General features: G+C 28.5%; 1 protein-coding gene across 2 annotated transcripts in view; it reads right to left on the reverse strand.

Moving 5' to 3' along the window:
• LOC126838872 (regulating synaptic membrane exocytosis protein 1) overlaps positions 1 to 15,882 on the reverse strand; it is a 94,519-nt gene extending 78,637 nt beyond the window's left edge. For both annotated transcript variants that reach the window (XM_050573650.1, XM_050573640.1), the window contains exon 1: positions 15,502 to 15,882. The gene's annotated coding sequence lies outside the window, so the exon portion shown is untranslated. The remainder of the gene's footprint in view (positions 1 to 15,501) is intronic.
• Positions 15,883 to 22,174: the final 6,292 nt, after the last annotated feature.

A 22,174-nucleotide genomic window follows, 5' to 3' on the forward strand; every position in this document is an offset into this window, starting at 1 on the left:
ATTTTAAAAAGTAGTTTTCCTTAAAAAAAACTTTTTACCCGACACGACTAGTTTCAAGGAAAAAATGTTTTAACAAATTTCTAAATTTGATATGAATATTAAAATCTAAAGCTTGGCTAATAAAAGTACAGCATTAAATACAAATTAATCTTCGAATGTCTTCATATATTATTTCACGACCATTTGACCATGGATAGTCGTTAATTAATATTGATTGATAATCGTTAATCCTTTCAAGTACGATTCAATTAAAAAACCCATGTAGGTATATGTATTAATACAAACATTTTGATCACTCTGATGATGGTAGTACACAATCATTTTCTGTGTTTTATACAATATAATTTTAAATATTTTCTTTCAAATTCACGTGCTTCCATTTTAAACTCAAATATAGACCTTGAAATATTGGTAATTAATTAGTTTCAACTTTCAATACAGCTAAACTTTTTTTATACAATCAGTTTAACCGAAAAAATAAAATGTTACTCTGCTAATAGAACCCAAATAATTGACATTCACGAAGCATAATTTATTCTGTTGACATATTAAACGTTTAAAAGGCTTCGAAAAATCAAATTCTAATTCTCTATGCTCATTGGGTAATATCGCCAAAGTTAAAAAATAAATAAAATACGAATGGAATTTCTCGCCTGTCAATAAGACATTATTAACCACTCTCCGGCTGAACGAAAAGTTCACAAACTTATTCTGATGTTGGTCTGTACCGTGTACGTACAAATAACCCATTAATCATCGATGTAAAACATATTTTCACTGTTTTTACATTATTTATTACACGAATCATGATTATAATGTAGTTTATACCACAGGGAACTTATCCGACCACTTATTCCTAGCGAACAAAATGTCGTATCTACCGTGTTCATAATAAAATATTTTTTATTTTGAAATTGTTTTTATTCTTAATGGGATTGAGAGCTTTCAGGTTGTTTGAGGTTTACACCGAAAAGCCAATTTTAACAAAATGTTGTCCACGTTAAATGGTCCTACTTCAAGTCGGTTCAGGCATACAGACATTTTTTGCTACTTTACTAGGTTGCAACCGGATTTTTTGACATTTTTTATTGTTAATGGGGATAGGGATGTTACATTTTTTAGATTATGTGTTGTTTTCACAACGAACAAATTTGAATGAATGGTTAAATTGATTCAAAATAACCAAATGTATGTTTCGCCAATAAATCGATTAAGGTCAATTATTAAAAACTACTAAAAAACTTTTGGCCACAACAAAAAATAAATCATCATCTACCTTTCGAGTACCGTGGTTACCATTATTACAAACCAAGTGTTTATTTTGGGTTAGCAACGAAGAATATTCAAGTGGCATCAAGGCGTACGCGGAACGAGACATAAAAATGTTCCCGTGGTGTTGTGGACTCGTGCGCAAGCTGTTAAAATATAATATGTAATACCTATGTGAAAACCTTTAATAGAGCCTTGCTAACATTTAAAAAAAAAAAAAAAAACAAAGCATCTAAAGTAGGGTTGGTTGGGTAAGTTTTTTATTTTTATAAAAAAGAATGTATTTTTAATATTGAGCCAAACTGACACAAACCTAAAAAAAAAAATATCCGCTAAATGGCAAAACCCCGTTATTTTTTTGGTATTGCCATTTAAACAATTATAATTATATTATATTATCATAATTTGTTGAAATAATAAATGTGTGGGTTAAGCTTTTCTAACATTATATGCGTCTCGTATAATAATATGATCCTTGATAAAAATTGATTTCAACATTGATTTCAATGACAACAAATCTAATAATTGTGTTCAAATAGAAAACGACGTATTGGGGTTACTTTTAAACCCTTTTATTAAAATATATCCTGGCTGCTTTTCAATATGTATAGTTTTGACAACGTTATGTGCAGCTTAATTTAGCAAAATAAATGAAACAACGTATAAAAACTAAAATAAATCTAATAAAGTATTAATTGAAATAAAAATTTTAAAATATTATATATTATTCGACAAATTGTTTTTCGATTATTTTCAATAAACATTATTTAAATAATGTTTATTTAAATAAATTTTTAGTTTATTTATATTTATGTAAAACCAACACAAATATTCTGTACTTAGAAAAATTAATGAAAATAATATCTCACAGAACACATACTGGGGGAATGAAAACGCCAAATCAAATATAGTTTTCTTGGTAAGCTGCATGAACTATAAGATAGCATTGTGTCACACCTCCATTCACACGACTGTATTCATCTGTAATAATCGTATTAGATTTTACAAACAATCAAGTAGGTATAGTATACACTAAATTCAGTCAAGCTATCAGTTATATGTGTATGATTTGGCTTTTTGGTTATTTGAGCAACTACTCATTTTCTAAAATTATCTAACGTTTTCACATTATATGGTTTATGAGCAATGGGATACATTATTATGATATCCTTTTAAAATCCTCTAAACTTTTTTTTAACTCTTTTACAATTTCAATGAAGTAAGTGCACTAAAATTAAACTTTAGATCAAACAACTTAAAACTAGTTGTTTTAAGACTAATAATAAATTGTGTAAAGGTCGAATACAACTACTGGATATGTTTTAAGAAATAAACTTTTTTTTCACAACTAATACCGATATGAATAATTTTTCAATTGCACTTCTTAGAAAATAAAATTGAGCTAGTCAATTCTTGATATCTTTAAATGGTTGTAAGATGGCATATTTTATTTAATTGTAACAGCGCAACGATGTATTGTTTATACAAATATTTGTGGTTGAAATTTTGTATGTACATAGTATTGCACTTAATCTAGTCCCATTTTTTACACAAACATTAAGAAAGTTATAAAATTGGCATAAGTATATACTATTTACTATTAAAAAATAAATGTACAAACAAGGAAAAACGTGTACATCGTTAGTATTTAATGACATGCGATTTTAGCATTTCCGAACATTAGTGTTAGTGATACAATCATGATTATTCTATTCTTAGCTCTATAAATTTAATCTATAAGTAAAAGTTATAAAAAAACTAATATTTTAATTTATTAGGTCATGATATTCAGATATTTTCTAGTTGGTTGGCTACACACTGAATCACTTAAAAATAACCTGTTGTATTTATCCAACGGATAGACTGAATGTTAAAAAATGACTGATTAATAAGAAGTAAAACTATCGTTAACCCTGGTATTTTTTACATAATAATGTTTGAATCGCAAGAAACCCAGTCTCTGCAAAATGTATAAACATTATAAGAAACATTATTATAAAGACCAAGCAATCACATCTTGAAAACTTGTTACATCAGAAACTAATGAAAACCGTTTTCAGAATTTAAAATCCATTTCCGATTTAACAAAAGAAACAAAACTTGTTAAAGCTAAGCGAAAAGTAGTTATTGCCACCATATTTTTTTCTTTTTGTCACCGTACTGTCATTAGTCCTATCGAAAACTTAGTCAACGTTACCGAAGGGGGATAGAACACTATACCGGCCCATTAGTGGCTTAACAAAATGGCAAATCTCAAGCATGACGGCTAAAAGTAATTACAACTTTCAATAGATTAATGGCAGCAGTTTGACTTTACTTATACGCAATATATTATATATTTATAGGTAGTGTGAATTATGTATGATACAAATTGATATATGACATACTGCATTCGACACTTTACGATTAAATTGTGTATGTCCTTTACAGCTAGCTATAAAACTAAGTTTTAAAAAAGAGATTAACGACCAAACTCCCTAGATAATATTCAAAAAAAGTGAAAAGTTTATTAAATTTACACCAACTTTCTTTAAAAAATGGAAAATTCGTGTTAGTCTTACATTAATGATGATTTTTTTTTTATTCATTACGACTACAAAAAATACAATAACTTATTGTTGTTGTATAAACTACAACAACTGAAAAGAAATTGACAACCAATATTTCAGTACATTGAATAATAAATAACATAAAATAATATTAAAGTTATTTTTTAATAGCATAATAAATTTAACGTTGTTTTTATAGTATGGATAATTTACAAATGGGATTATTACATACATTCTAGTCGAATAAAATAGCCGATTTTACTTTTATTTTGATAATTGTTAACTAAATAAAAATATAACTGTCAATACTTATGATGTTATGTGTACCATTAAACTTTACACGCTATTAATATTTTGTTTTTCACTTAATTATTATTACCTTATCTTCTAGTGAAATAACTTTATATTATACATTAACGATTATTGCTAAACAACCCATACAATTCTAAAATAGTACATTATGTTAAAATACGCGTAGGTAGTCGTTATGGAACTTCGGATAAACCCTTATAACTACCCCGAGGGCTAAGGTTAAGCAATAAATAACGTAAATTAAAAAAAAACGAGTAAAATAATAATATTTTGGGTTTAGTCCAAAACTTCAACAAGTAAAACAACTATTATCTTATTCCAAATGATAAGTATTTGTTATGACTTCTATAATAATAATAATAATATTCTCAATAATAAGCGGGCTACTTTTGATTACAGTTTAATAGGCCATTGAAGTATTGCATGTTTGAATAACTACTAAATTATTAAAAGAGGTATGCTACGGTTAGAACGATTTGTCGAGTCGAGTTCAATGCATTCTATAAGTTCCTTAATCCTTATACTATATCATATGTGTACACCATTTAAACATTCACATTTTGAATCAAAATTCGTCATTAACTCGAATGCCACATTAGTCGATGCGAATGTGGGGTGGCTGATATTAAGTGAGGTATTCGGAAGAGGGTAATTCGAGAACGGTTAGGAGAGACATTGAGCCTGTGTGACGCAATATCCGAAAGAGTGTTTTATAATCACACATTACACACCGTTAACTATGAGAACACGAGTTAACGTTTGAGCCTTGTTATTTTAGGATATGCGGATGACGTAAGTATAGAGAGAATAGCTTGCTTGGCTCGCATTAAATTAGGTTGGTAAAAACAAATACAATTAAAACTTTACATAGCATAACGAAATAATTATGTCTGAAATCACGAGCGATTACTTCAGCATAGGTTTATCTGGTAACTCGTTATCGCACATTTAACTTTACTTCTAGAAAAAAGGAAACGCGAATTAAAACGTCTTATTCAAAATACTACTATCCTCGATTCAATTGGAAACTGTAACTATTATTATTGTTCTTAAGTTTTATTCCACCCGTCAAGTCCAAAACGTCTCAATATATTTTTTACCCCTTACCCTTCATGCTTTCGGCGCTACTCAATTAACTGACCAAATTAGTTTTTCTTTTACCAAACTTTCTTTAATTTCTCCACTCACCTACATTCCAAAAATATTTTAATTTTTTTAAAATCTCCTTTTTACTAAATTTTAACTTTTTGTATTATGCTTTATTTTCATACGAATTATCAGATCGTTATTATTAAAATAAATCTCTCGACTCTCTCAGTTGTTCTAGTTCAATTCCATTTTTTATTCAATTCTATTACAATTTTTGTTGGGTTCTATCAATGCATGACTTCCCTTCTCATATGATATCGCCGCCCTGTTTATGTATATATACATTAAGACTATCTTATTTGCTTATTATGCCCTATAGCATAGCTTGTAAAATATTATCTTTAAATAATAAAAAAAATATAATTATAAAAAACATTTTTTACTCTCGCGTTTACTAAAACTACACTATCCGTAAACAATTATTTGTCATATGCCTCACCTTGTATAATTAATTATTCAACTGTAAAAACATACAGTTAACCGTTTTAACAATAAGACAAACAAGCTCATTAACGATATTTTACGATCCGTATTAATAAAAACTAAGCAATAAATAAATAATAAATAAATAATTTTCTAATCTAGACAAGATGATCAAACATTTTGCAGTTTTAATGTAGGTATGACCGTCAACAACCCTATTAGTAGAAATTAAGACCAGGTCGATATCATAATATTCATTAATAATGTAGCTCATTTTACCATTAAAAATTCTAAATGCCACGCCCCATAAAGTCATTATAGTTTCCGGGCATTCAAACTTAAAACAAAATCAAACAATAACTATTAACAAGCTTTTCGGAGGTTACTTATAGAATCAAACCGAGTATGATATATCATCAAAAACAATTTGGTTTTTATTACAACTACCCTCTATAGCTAGAGTGCATTTAAATACATGAGACATGACAGAAAAGAAAGTGGAAACAGAGCATGTCGGGGCGGGGGAGGTAACAAGCTACAGAAATTATTATAACTGGAAGCGATAAAAGAACTTTTAAATAAACGCTTCAGCGCGACTCTGTGACAATAATAAAAAAACAAAAATCGATAAAAGTATTTTAAAAGTTGGTATTTTGAGTATGAGGGAGGATACGGTTAAAATGATTGTCTGTTTATAATAATTTATTGTCGCTGTTACCCTTAAATTGTTATTAACATAATAAGAATATTTTCAAATACCTGTTGACTGTAGATTCAAGCCATTTATAACAGTCAAAGTGCAATTTTCCCTATTTATTTTTTTAGTGTCCTCCATAAAAAAAATTTAATAATAGACTTTTAATAAAATAAATATTATAAAATGTGTTTAGGTAATTGTTTTCAAAACAAAAGTAAATCACTTAACATACTTAAGTTAACTGCGGGTAACTCGTTAAATCAAAATTAGGTACCATTTATAAGTTAACTCTTTAATCTTTAGTAATAAACGCCATTTTATGTATTATGGTGTTTATGGAAGCAAGCCAAAAAGTCTATCTTCAATTAGCCGGCGTTTTATCGTAATACCCCATTCTACATCAGCAATTATACCCTTTATCAAAATCTGTAATACGCTTTCACAGTAATACCAATATCCGTTCCAACATCCATTTACAACTGAAACTCGAGTTCATTATTCTCCTCGAAATAATTCAGTCCATCGTTTTGAGAAAAATGAAATCCAGTTATCTTCGTAATGAGTAAGGTTATAATTTAAATTAGAACTATAAATCACTTAAAAAAATAGGCTTTTTTCTTAAGCGGTCATGTTTTTATCAGTTAGAATGTCTAACTTCATTTGTACTATGATAGTGCAATCAGACCATAATTGGTTTTGTTCAAAGTAATGTTAGTAACATATTTTATAAACTAGTTCAATTTTATCAATTTACTAATGTCATAGCTGCATCGTTTCTTAATAGGGTAAGTTTTTATTTTTAAAAAATCTGTTTATTATTAACTCTCCATTCAGTTTTATTTGGCTGTTCAGTCAGGATCTCAATTTTTACCAATCAACAATTTGTCACTGTTTTCGGAAAAATCTCAATACATATTATAAACTTAAAATGTATGAATGAAAAACCTACCACCACGCGTATTTGTATGGTCAATTTCAATGTTATGTTTGATACGGTAAACCGAACAGAAGACATCTGTCTTCTGACTACTAGTGAAGCGACGGTTATCTAAATTAGTGCAGCCTTTGCAACGGTCGCGAAAATAGTATCTCTGCGTCAGCGCCAACGAAAATGTTGACAGATTGGTAAACCAAGTAATGTCATCTCCTTCATCAACGGCATGCAATCTACTATCAACGTACAAAAGCGCAATTACACAAACGACTATGTTAACAAACCCTGCAACGACTTAGTCACACTCATTTCTCCTGCTCGTTCTTGTATAGTTAAATATCAAGTTAAAATCAAAGTGTACTAATGATCTAACGGACACCATTTTGCCGATCAAACTTGTATTATTTAGTCCTAAAAATGTCTCCCCGAAGCAATAACTTATTGTTTAAAAAAAACCATCTGTACCTCATGGAAATTGCAGATATAATATTTTAATATACACATCGACGATCATACATACGTCATGTGTATATGAAAATTGTACAGGAACAGAATAAAACACAAGCGAACGTTACGTTTTAGAAGTATATAATTCTCATACTGCCTTCTCAATTAAAAACCATGTAGAATACAAAACAAAGTACAAAAGTACCAACCAAATTCTCTAATCACATTTATTATAGTCAATTTATCTTAGTTAACCCTTTTTTCCCCCCAAATAATCGGTAACCTGGGAGGGAACTGTTTGCACACTACTTCCTTCCAACCTTAGTTAACTCTATCAAAAATATTACGATAAAAGTTTCCAGTTTTCACTAATATTGATTTTTTTACAAGATTTCAACAAAAACCTACACCGTGGATGGCTTTAAAACATAATAAAAGTAATAATTATATATCCAATGTGAGGTTTTTATTAAATTACAATATACTAAAATAGTATGAAAAGAATAAATTAAGACATAAAGTTTGGAATGTTTTGTAGAATAATTAAGTTTGAAATTATTCCAATAATTTTTATTTAAATAATGTGCCTATAACACATTTGTTTTCGATTACTAAAAATTAATTGATTTTAAATAAATATTTTTAATGAAATATACCTGTGTCCTGACGTAATGACTAATGATTAATCCGATTTTTTTTTTAAATAGAGATTCCTATTTATGTGAAAATTGGTTTAACGTTATAATATTTTTATAATAGCCGATTTTTATAATAATTTATTTTCAAACTATCATAATAACAAAAACATAACATTATCACACTGAGCCCAGCTTATCTACTTTCTAAGCATTTAGGTTAGAAAGCTACTTTTTTTTTAAGTAAACCAGAGACTGTTTTGGAAACATGAAAAAAGTTAAAAGCTTATCAAAAAACCTATAATATTAATTTCAGACTGTTTTAAGATATTGACGAGCTAACTCAAACTCAAAATAAGATAGTTACTCACAAACATGAACTAAATGATTTATTTTTGGTAGATAAGTTACAAGGATAAATTAAAAAATATATATTATATTACATTCATGCATTCAGATTAATATTCTGTTTAACACAAAAATGTATTATTACAAGTAATATTATATTACAATACAAAAATAAAAGCTGATAATAATTTCAAATTATTCAAAAGAGACACTAATATTTTAAAAAAGAAAATGTTGGGCAGACAGATGAACACTGACATATTATTTACAATTGACTATTTCGTTTTATAACGCGCACACAGCAAAAATAATACTTTATTCATTAATCAACAGCATCAGTCTTTTCCTTTCAGAAAAGTTTGACTTTTGTATAAAGAATTCCAACTCATAGTCCACACGTACATCATTTATAATTTTGTTTGTAGCAGAAGAACAGTATATTTAAAAAGTATTTAGAAAGTCATAATTAACGACTTGTTAAGTGAAAATCGTAATTAATATTTCCTTAAGAGTTGAAACGACGTTAGATATTCCTTAGATTTTCTTGTTTAAACATTGATAAAAAAAAATATCAAGTACCTAATAGTAACAATAAAATAATTATCTAGATCTGTAATAGACATAAACAATAGCGGCTGCTAAACGTTTTTATTGAAAATGTGTTTCATGTTTAATATTACTGTAAAAAAAAATCGATGGTTTTTATATTTTTTTTATTAATAACTTAAACACAAAACCAAAATGAAGAATTTGATGTAAAATACCTTATGTGTTTGTTGAAAAGGTTTAATGGGATAAATGAAAAACCCACTGATTTTCCGTCATGTATTGTGTTGTATATTATACAATATACTTTTTTTCCCTTAAACTGTTGTGTAAGTATGGGGTAGAAAACATGTTATCAACATGATATTTTTTATATAATAAAATGACTAACATAATATCTTGTTATGCCGTATATGTGAATTAAATTGCGATTGCTACAGATTTGTCATCCGTTTAGCATTTCACTGTCGGCTATGAAATAACCATTAATCATTGTCAGTGAATCCATCAAGCCAATTTGCACCGGTATTTTATGACGACAACCGGCAACTTTAAACTACTTCAAACGCCTCCAAATGGCAATAGAATAATAATGGTTTAGCAGTCAGCAAGAATGTACCTGCTCAAAACGAACCCTGTATTGATCTATGTATAATCAAATGTACAGTGTCCTCGTGAAAAGGTGATACAAAGCGTTTAATGTGAAAATACACAATGATCTACATATTACTTCAAGACCAACATGTAACTTATGATCTGTTTAAATTGATTTTCAATGTGTGTCTGTAGAAATAATTGTTAAATTAAACCACGTTTTATTATCCATATTAACCCTTTTTAAATATTCACTTATTATCCATGTGAGACAACACAGTTAAGTACTCACACCTTTAGATATTGGATACATATGGACATATTTTCTGTATGTTTTATTCACCCTTCAAAAAAAAAAAAGCTGAGTTCAGTAATCGAAACCGATATCTTTAAAAGTTCCATTCCATTTTTACTGTGCCACGACCTGTATTTTCATTGTTATACATTTGAAGACACCGGTTAATGTATACGTCTGGCATGTATTGTTGTATTACGTTTCTGTCTGTTTCTCGTTGTATAACTTTGAAACGACTTAATCAGTTGGGATGTTGCTTTCTTGCTGGAGAGGTTAGTGGCATAATCAGGAAAGATTTCAGTCATAAATCATGACACTGTATGTCATCGAGGGGTTGTGTAGTGAGTAGTAATGAAAAATGTTGAATAATTCATTCGTGCAAAAACAAAGAGTGCACGGGAATGAATATTTCTGAACAACGTTTGCCGGCAGTCATAATGAAACTCACGAGCATAACGAGAATAGAACGCAATCAACCCAAAAATTAATTAGAAAATCAGGATAGAAAGTATTTAACGCAAAAACGGTTGAGTGATTAATTTAAAAGTCATAAAATCGAAAGAAAAAAAACACTGACGTGAATGTATATTTTGTAGTATTGAAATGTATAGATTATTTCTTATAATTTTTCAATCAAGTCTGTTGAAAAAGGGTCAAAACAGTTATAGGAAACTAAATATAAAAAAACGTATGTTTAATCTTAATAAAATTAATAATATAGCGTTTATATTTTTTCATAATTTTTAGTAGTAATATTGTTAATAATAACTAAACTATATTTATGCTTTTAAACTTATTCTGATACATATATGTTCAGTTGACGATTACATTGTATTTTAAAAATAAAAATAAAAAAGTATTCGACATTTTTTTCAAAATATAATTTTAAAACTTTATAATATTTATACCGTTTAGTCCATTCTGCTCATTCTAATTATTTAATTTGTACATCTAATATTGCCTTAAATCTATATTTTTTTTTATATTTAAGTTATTGGGCTTTTTATATTTGACCCGATAAAACTATATAAAATCTTATGACTAAATAATTTTTTAATTTTTGAACCAGAAGGTGTGATTTTAATCGTGTATTTTAGACGTAGCCGGTAGCTGGTTATACCTAGCAAAACTGTTCGCAGTAAAGTATTCGGAAAATTACAGGCTTCCCGCTAATTAATCATCATTCTATTACATGTGGTAATATTATATATTGCTGCTAATTATACATTTCAACTATTGATAGTTTGACGAACAAAATTTGCCCTTAAAATCCAAGTGCAAACACTTGCTATTGGAACTAATAATCAATATGGGACATCTGGCGAGACGACGGTAAACACAATATTCGGGCCCCTTTTTTTTTATTGTCATTTTCCTTTTAAAATCCTTCGACCTGTGTGTATGTATATATATATATATATATCTCCACGCCAGAAAAACAGCTATTACTTTTTGAGTCCCTTGGATGGGTATAAATTATTCATGCACTTCGGGATAAGTCTGCCGGATAAAAGAGAACGGGTAAGACAGGACGGCGGGTGCACCCGCGTTTCGATCATTACAAAACTGTTATCCCCGCAGTTTCGGCTTTGGCGCAACAGACTTTGTTTGCTTTGCTTTTCCTCTTTCGCCCACTAATAGGCAAACAAGACTTCTCAGTGTTGCCAACCATATATATTGCCTGACTACCGATGGAGTGTTTATTGGCCTTAATACTTAAATCGCGTACTCGCATCACTGCTGTTTACTATGTCGTATTATTTACCTAAATGTTCCCATTATAAAATCATCGAAGTACCAAAAGACCATTAATACATTATTAGCTAAACGAAAGTTGCATAATAAAAGAAAAAAACCACTGAAACCACTTTATTTAATAAAAGACAAAGCTGCGCATTTGTTTTGTGGTACCAACTTGTTTAATACGATTAACTCGAGGGGTTTGAAATCGGGCTGTTTTTTCTGACGTTTTAGAACAAAATTTTGTCTACTTAGGATGCCCCTATATTCATTCTATAAAAATATATGAGTTCTTTGGCTACTTTACTTGGTCATGTTAGAAACCGATATTTTTTTTATGTAAAAAAATGTATTTCATATTAAAATAGCACCGAAGCTAAAATTGCAAAGTAAATTTATTCTATTACAAAAAACTGAATTTTTTAATATAAGACGATTTTTTATATAACCTAGTAAAGCGGACAACAAATTCTTGTATTTTTACAATTGAAATTTAATCAGCTAAAGTCGCACAATTTTTGTCATTTTCCTCCGGCTATATCATAAGAAACATATAATAGTATACTTCACAATTATTCTAGTTGCTCTTTTTTTTTCTAATATTTAATGTAAAATGTATAAATTATAATCTAGAAGTTATGTATATGTTTTATGAAGCTATTAATAAGTGGGTAATAATTAAAAATAAAGATAAATGCATGTTCTTCGTGGTGTACCGACAACACTGATAAAGGGATTTGTATAGTTTCTGTCATCAGCAACAAGTTGACGCGATACACAAACCGGAAACTATATAAAACCATCTCCCTTGTGTACTCGGTACTATAGTCGATGGTTATTCCCTAACCCCGAGAGTGAATATCAGTTGAAATGGTTGTTTTGGGAATACTAATTAGGTGATTCAAAGTAATGGTTCTTGATCGTGGTTAATCAAATAAATTACCACGCCGTTAAAGCCAAATCCAATTTCCAAAATTTACATTAATTTTGCCTATAAATTAATTTTAGTTCTGTGATTTTCTATAGAAAAGTTTTATACCGATGTGTTAAAAATAAACGCTAACTCGTTATTTAACACTAATTTAAGAGACCCTAAACATTATCGTTTAAAACCGTGTATTAAATTCGTTTTAAAAATTGTATAATTATGTAACAATAATAATTACAACCATCGTTATAATATTTCAGGACTATTATCAAGTTGATGGTTGATAATATCAACCATCAGACAAATACTGTCAATCAAATAACAGTAACGTGAAACCATTATACTAATTTTAAAATTTAAAACAATCCGTTTTCTAAGCTAAACTTTATAATGTATAGAGGAAAGAAAGCACATCACAGTCTCGTCAAAACCGATTTCTATACAATATATAAGGCAAGCTTTTAACTTACTGGAAATATACTGTTAAATCAATTAGTGTGCATTAAACGCATTATACATACAATAAAGTTTTGATAATTATATTTTAATTGTACAGTTTTATACTTGTACACAAAATTGTACCTAAATTGGTTTTTAATGATCTATTTATGTTTCAATAATTTTGCGAAATCATCTTTTTTTTTAGCTTACACCAGACTTTGCATTTTTTCTTTAAATCGTCAGTTTTCTCAAAAATGGTGCATTTATTTTTAATTTACAGGTTTACATCAATCAGATAACAGCGAATTTCCTTGAATATAATAAATAATATTTATTACCAATTTTTTTTTTTTGTTCAACCTTTTATATGTGAATCGACCTTACTCATCAACGTTCATTTTTTTAATGAAAAAATAATTCAGATTATAAAATACCAAAGAATCATTATCTAAAGACAGCCATTCACTGTTCAGTGTTTTTTAAATCGTGCAGCAAAAAGGGTTTTCACCGTTATTTTCTTAAAAGAAAATGCTGAATATTTACTTTTATCAAAATCACAAAATGGTATGTAAAACCGCTTACAAGCGATTTCCAAAGGATTTTATTCAGTTCGCTTCTGTAATACCAACTGAATCACATGAATACCTTAAATATTGATTGCAGTTATAAAACTTCCTTACACATACACTTACACATACGTACGACTTAAAAACTTTATACGGGTTTCTTCTAGGTCAAAATACATTTAATCTAATTTAAATTCATTTAAAGAGCAAAACTTTTTTGACATTTAAAAATATTTTCCAGAGGCCCAATACTACATTATGTAATTTATACTCACGATAATAATATTGAAATTAACAATGAAAAACGGTTTCAATCTATTTTGCATAATACAATATTAAATAGAAATAAGCCAGTACATTGTCACCCGTCTACAGGAATTATTATAGGTAATTAAAAATTATAAAATCACTTTAAAACAAAAACGCTTCGAAGCGAATATATAGATGGTAAAAATACATAAATCGATAATATAGCATTTTAAAAGATATACATAATTTGCTTAAAATTATATTTTTAATATTAGGGAGGATACCATTAGCCATGTTGATCGTCTATCTATGACTATTATATTTTATTGCCGTTGTTATCCATACATCGCATACAATATAATGAAACTATTTTCTAAAAACTCTTGACTATTGATTCAATCGCACATGGCAACCTAGAAATTTCTAACGGTCCAAAGATAATTTTATTTTTGGTTTTTTCTTAATAAAAAAAGAATATTATATAAGAATATTCCATACAAGCTTGAAACTAATTTGACTATTTTTAAAAATTTTATAGAACGCCGTAGTTATACCTAAGTTGAAAAATATGTACACTTTTTGGGTTTTGCTTCGGTTCTGAAGGGAGATTGTTTGTTAGTTTGATTAAGAGAAGAATACTTTTTATATTTTATTAAATTGCCAAAAATAACACAAATTTAAAGTTAGAAAAAAAATTCTAAAATTCAAACCCTTATTTTGACCGTACCGTGTAGGAATTATTGAAATTTTAGAAATCTATACGCACTGAAGGAATTCTCCAAGTTTAACCAAAAATATAATATCAAAAACAGTCATTCTACGAGGCGTTCGTTTTGCCGTAAGACATGTTTTTGGAGTGAAACACGTCTTGTTATCTTCATTAAATTATATTATGAATTGGCAAATATTTTTTTAAACAATAATAGTTAAAAGAAAAACTCTGACATACAACCATAATAATTCGTTATTGGTTCTAAAAATCCATTGTAAAACGTAACAATTTGTATAGTCAACTTTAGTCTGATTTCAGTGTTTAGATAGTTTTAGTTATTGTTCTGCAGTTTTATATATCAATTACCTTACAGAATTTATGTATTTACATGTAAAACAATAAATCTCTGTCTTTCAATATGTATAGTATTATACAGTGTATAGAAGACTATTGGAATGTGTATTGCTATACATAACTCAATATCTCGATAACAAAAAGTGCACTTATAACGTTGAATAAACCTGACAAGCGTATGACGAGGCCGGCCAGTGTACTCACCGTCAGTGATAGTCCTAATATTGTAAATTAGCGATAGACATACACGTTATATATATATATACAATATATTACAACAGGTAATTAGGCTTAGGCATAATTTGGGACTTACGGTGGACGTTTAGGGGCCAACTCGACCTGTAGCAGCGGGATCTCTGTCGACGGCAACGGCGACGAATGTTTGCGTGAATGTGTGAGTATGTAGTGAATTTCGTGTACGCCTGTGTACCTATACTCAGTGTATTTATTATGTGTGTGTGTGTGTAGTGTAGTGTATTGTGTACGTGCAATGCTTGTGAGGAAGTGTATGAGTGCGTGAGTGCTTGTGTGTATCGTGTTTGCACGGCGTCCACTGAACACTTGTTGCGGGCGGGGACGGAAAGGGTGGGACGAACGAAACGGCGAATGTGTGTCCACCCGTCGGTTTGACTCGGCCGGTGCGCGACAACTACACACGACGGCGCGGGCTCCAAAAAGCCGCTGACACCACTACGGTCGTCTACGGCGGCGGCAACGGCAGTGGACGGACACCGCTCCGCCGGCAGATAGAGCTCCGCCGACGGGCGGCCGCGGCGGCGGCGTCGACGACGACGGTGACTCCCGCGTTTACCCCCACCCCCTCTACCCCCACCGTCGTACCAACAAAAACCTTGGTCTGCGTTGTCTCGTTAAATCTTCATTCATTATAATTGCTTAATTACTATCGAGGACACCTACTCGAACGCTTCACGTGCACCGACACAATGATCTATGAAAAATATATATAGATTTTTTTTTTTATCTTTTGTCGCTACCGACGTTGTTACCGTTTGTTATTGTTATTTAAGCCGATCCCAGAATTTTCCCTTGGCGTTATTGTTGCCCACCGCGCAGCGTTACCGAACATTTTCAATACCTTTTTCATAAAAATTACAATCGCTGATGTCGAAAAACCGACATAAAAAAAAACCCAACACACTGGGGTCAGAGGTGATAAATTCACTTGAAAAAAATAAAAAATGAACTCTGATGCGAAACTGTAATTGGTGAAAATCATTATTAATTCATATAATGAATAGCTGTAAATAATTGTATAGACAATGAATGAGTTTAATAATGTTATTTTATTTTTTTAGCGTGACAGATTTTATTCGTTATTATAAAATATTACAATGTATAATTGGTATTACATTAATATCAAATTACTAAACGTTTAATTTGTTTTATGCTTCAGATCCTTGCCAACTTTTGAAACTTAAATAATAATATATAAGTAATACATTAACATTTTCATTTGAATAAAATCTAATAAACATTTTAGTTGGTCGGTTACTCCAAAATGTTTTTTATTCTTATTTATCCTCCTTTTCTCTAATACTACAGAATTAACAATAAGAAAATGTAACCTTTAAATTAAATACTTTCGTAGCTCTGATGTCGAAGAATGTAAGTGGATCTCTAGATATTTTTTTAAAATGTGTAATTTAATATCCTTTACTTTAATTAAATCTCAGTTCCTATATAAAAGGACTTCTCGTAAAAGTATTTTTCAAATCACAAATTTAATGACCTGTAAAAGTAAAAACAATTTGTTTAATGTGTAATAACGGTAAATTAAGGTTTTTAATATTTAAATTACTATGTTGACTCGTATTTTTACTTATATTAATAGTTCTTTCATTGATCGTTGAATTTGGTAATTTTAAACTTAAAGGTTGAAGTTAAACAAAACTATTGTGGTTGTATAATATTTTATAATATAATTACGGTTTTTATACATATTACACACTTTTACTAAAATAATAATTATCAGATTTTTTTCTGTCTGTGGAAAATGAAAGTTGATCTTCTAGGTACTAACAATTATTTTTTGCGGTAATTTTGTGTTTATGTGGTAAATGTTAATATGTACAAATATTGACATAAAAATACATTGCGATTTAAAATATAATTTAGTTAACTATAAATTGTTATATACATAGTTTACACAAAATAAGTTTACAAAATTTTAAGCTACAAATCACTTAGTTCCTATAGAGCAATAATTTTTTTTTATCTGATTTTATAAGCGTAGAGGAAGTAATGGATTTAATGCTAACCAATTTTTGAAAAGCTCTTCAAAAAATTATTTTAAAATAATGACTAATGCAAAACCTAAACATCTAAATAAAAGTAAACTGGTCTTGCTACTTCCCAAGTAAAACTAAAGTTAAATGTACTAGGATTTATGTTTTGATAAAAAAAAAGGTTCCATCTCAATGTGTTAAACTTTCGGGTACTGTCATAGGCATACCGTGATTGATGGTGGGAGCTATATTCCTCTTAAAATGTTCTAACCACAGACCCGTGGTATATATTATTTGAGGCGTATAGCGTCAGAAAAGTTTAGCCCACAAATCCATTATTTCAAGAAAAAGCCAACTATAATAGTTTAAATGTTAATTTTAAAAAAAAGAAGTCTTGGGGTTCAATTTTTTTTTAAGGTTGGGTCAGTTTGGTCTTGAAATGTTAAAATGTTAAATATAATAAAACTAAATTTAATTTTTTGTGGATTAAGCTTTTCTGGCGGTTTGTGACTGGTTTAAAAATAATTCGTTTGGGGGATAAGCTTAAGCTCCCCTCCCTCATTCTACATCAATGGTCAAGGTAATGTATAGTTTAAGGGGTCAGAAACAGAAATTTTATGACCTTTCCAATGTGTCAAGTAAATAGACTTAAACATTTTTTAATTGATCGTTTCCAGGTAAAATCAATTCCAGAATTATTAATTCAGAGTTTTTTATTTTAATAAAATACCAATTTCAATAAATATCCATTAAAATTAAGTCAGATTTAAAGATTTTCAGATTCCAATAATTGAAGATTTAAAATGTTGTTATTTGAAGTTTTCGCATGTATCCGTGCACAAGGTACTACATCTTATAATATATTATTTACTATAAGACTTTTCAACAAAGCAATGCGAACTCACATTACAAAATCCAAGTAAACTCTTTCATAAAACGTATGAACGTAAGTAGCTTGAAGGTAGATACTCTCAAAGTGTAAGCTAGGACAAAGTATAAAACCCAAATCAAGTGCTGAATTATTTAATATACAAAAGACAATGGGTTTCTTCAACGAGTAAACTGAATGAATTGACAATGTTAATTTCTGGCCATGACTTTTCGGGCAAACAAGACTATTCAAATTAGAGACAAAACTTACCAAGAAAGGAGTCAAGAGTTACCAACAACAAGTGTATAGCAAACAAACAAAAAAGGAAACTTGGTTAACGTTGTAAATATTTAATTAATGGTTCATAAAAATGTTTTTTGAATAAGTCTTTCTTATTTTTTTTTTTAAATATTTACTAAAAAATCATTATGTAACAGTACTGTAACAAAATTAGGAATTTAGTGATAAAAAATCAATTTCATCAATTCATTTTATTTCTGGTAGTAATACTTGTTTTGGAACATAATATTGATGCCGCATAGTTTTCAAGAATTATTGATCTTCTAATGTTTATTTATTTTCTAATTTCAAATTCTTATCATTCCTTTTTTTTGCATCCTTTTTTACGGCGACGGACTGACGACCTGTCCCGAAAGCGAATTCCCAAAAATCCATCTCATGATTACAACATTGGACACTCAAGGTATGTTAAGCTACTTACATTATAAATTATTATTAACTACTGATAATGGTTTAATTTATACCACTGACCGTAGACAAACATTACATTTTCAAGGTTAATAGAGCTGAGAGCAATAACCTAAAGTTCCTAAATGTTAAAAATAGGTTAATGCCTTAATTTACAATTAAGACATTCCATCTACTTTAATTTTTATTTGAATAAAAATAAATAAATGAGCCTCAAAACATTTAATTTATTTGATAAGTTATCCAATGACAATTGAAAATAATTGGTTGTATTTAAACATATACATATTTTGTTATTTTAGATGCATTAAGTAATGTGTTAAAATAATTGCGTTGAAGAATTATCTAGTATTGTAACACATTTAGAATCCTTGCGCGATAAAAATCTTTTAAAAGAAGAATCAGTAACAACATTTAGACAATTAGACTTTTTAGAGAGAACTATTTTTTTTATCAAATAAATGTGAAACAATTGTGAAGCACAAGCCGTTTTGTTCATTTGAATACAAATTATTATAGAAACAAGAAAAACAAATATAGTATGAGGTATTTTTATAGTTCTGCAAAAATAAAATAAAACGTGCAATTGTTATTTGTATGAAATAAAAGTGATAGAAGCTATTAGTGATTTCGTATGTTATAAACAGTTATCAAATAAATATAATTTTAAGGTTTTAGAAAAGTACCTATATTTAAAAAGTAATACTTAATTTATTAATTATTATAAATTAATTTTTCAACAACCAACGTGTTTAACATATTTATTATTTAAAACGTTTTAAGTTAAGGCTAAGGAACAGGGAAGGGGTATTAGTTTTAAATAAATATTTTTTACTTAAAAAAATGTACATAGCCTTTCAAAAATAAGTATGTCGCTGATCCTTTGATTTAAATGTCTAGTCACGCCTTTGAATATTTGTTAAGCAAAAACTAAGTAAGTCAATAAAATGCTTAGAGCATTTATGTTAGTTATTAGTTATTGATGGTACGCATATTTTATCGTAAGTTAACGAATTTTGCGAATAGTACAGTGGAAACATTGTTGTAAAGTTTATTTGCCAAATGAAATTATTTAATTAAATAACATGATACATTTTGGTAAACTGTAATTATGAGAAAATAACTGTGTACATGAATTATGCGTCTTGGACGGATTACATTAAATTAGTACTTATAATATTATGCTTATCCTAGTAAAGTAGGTAGTTACCCTACTAAAGAACTTTCATTTGCGTGATGCTTGCACGTATGTAGTAGTTGCGATATACGTATATTTCATGTTTCTAATAGGTAATGTATTTTAAATTATATGTATTTTCCTTAATAATTATATAAAATAATATATCAGTATGATTATTACAGTAAATTGTATTTTATGCCAACAGAGACCTAAGCAACTCGAATAAAAAATATATAAAAGTTAAGAATAGAAACCTAATTAATTATTTATGATGAACAAGCAATAATTTGTTATTTTAAATAACTTTATTCGTTCATAAAAATTTTAGTTAAGAATATTGAAAACGTCTGTGAATTTGACAGCCTCTCCCCCAATTTTCGCTATATACCTACTTATACCACCGCCAATATTTTGCAATGTCTATTTTAAATTTTGCAAATTTATCCCTTCCTTACAATTTTTTTAATGGGTATATATAATTATTATTAGTTCAAAACTGTCTAAAAAAAATCAAAATATTTATATAATATACATCTATTTGGTACATCTTTACTATCATCACCGCCCTTAGTCTTTAATTATGCATACCTAATTTTATTTATCCCATTTGTCATAGTACTATATTATAATCAATAGTATTAAGTAAATATATAATAATAATCTTTGTTTCTTAAGGGTTTAACATAATTAATAGCAATAATAATTTATAAATTTATCACAAAATTATAAATGATAGATTTTTATGTTAAATAGCACAAGAAAATGGCAGTACCTCTTTTTTAGTAGGCTATTTGACATAATTCTTAATAGTTAAGTTAGTACATTTAAAGCTACAATTATTATTATATATTGAATTGTTAATTTATATTTTAAGGTTTTTATTTTTACAGGTAAAAGTATATAAACGTGTTGACTTTTTAAGTGTATAAAATAATTTTGCATGAACAATTAGCCTACTTAATAAAACAAAAAATATTATAAAACTTAATAGTGTGACTGACAAAACTTGTTTATCTAAATGTCATCAAAGTTTTCCTTAAGCTAATAAAATACTTAGTCGATTCCACTATTTTGGCATTGCCTAAGAAGCGATAGTTAATCTTAAAAATGACTGCGTAGCGATTAAAACGTCTTTAGGGTTGATGGCATCTTAAGTATAACTGCACGACTAATATTTTGAACATCAAAATTATACTTGAGTTTCCCTTAACTAACTGAATATCAGCTGTTAAATAATTACACTTTATACGCTTCCAATTAAACTTAATTTTTCAGTCACTTAAGCGTACCTAATTTATGTAAGAGCTAGAATTATGAATATTTTACAGATAATTTACTATATATATATATATTTATACACTAGTACTGGGTACAATAGTTAGCAATGCTATAATAGTTATCGATCGAATATATCGTAAATACCTTTAAGGGGAGGAACGTCGTATTAAATTTAAACTTAAATAACATTAAAAGTATTTATTTAAGTGGTTATCAACATATTCAGCTAAACTAAAATTTACTATTATTTTAAATTAAATTTAGTGTATAACGTTGAGGATCAAATTGTATATGGTCGTAACCATATTTTAACAGCGTCTACTTTTACAATAATGTGTTTGTTTATTTATTTTTTGGTGTTTGAACCCACAGGCCACAATATCAATATCAATAACTACTGAATCGATTTCTTCATGTAGCAACTCTATATAGATCATAAATCGTAATGTAATATAATCGAATTAGTTCAAAATTTGTCTAAAAAATGTTTTTGACATAATATAGATGACAGATTTATAATTTATTGAAAGAATAAATGATCTATGGTTTAATTAGACAGGTTAATTCACTTTTGCCGCAAAAGTGTAGAAAATGGTTGCCAACCACTGAATATAATATTATATAATTTAAGTAATACCAACACAATTTTCATGATAACATCTATCACAACAAAATATTTAGTTGTTATCAATAATCAATTTCA

Source organism: Adelges cooleyi, unplaced genomic scaffold, assembly GCF_023614345.1.
Source record: "Adelges cooleyi isolate 19-005CV unplaced genomic scaffold, UGA_ACOO_1.1 ACOO_flye_CR_arks_rails_tigmint_CR_PRNA_108, whole genome shotgun sequence".
NCBI lineage: Eukaryota > Metazoa > Arthropoda > Insecta > Hemiptera > Adelgidae > Adelges > Adelges cooleyi.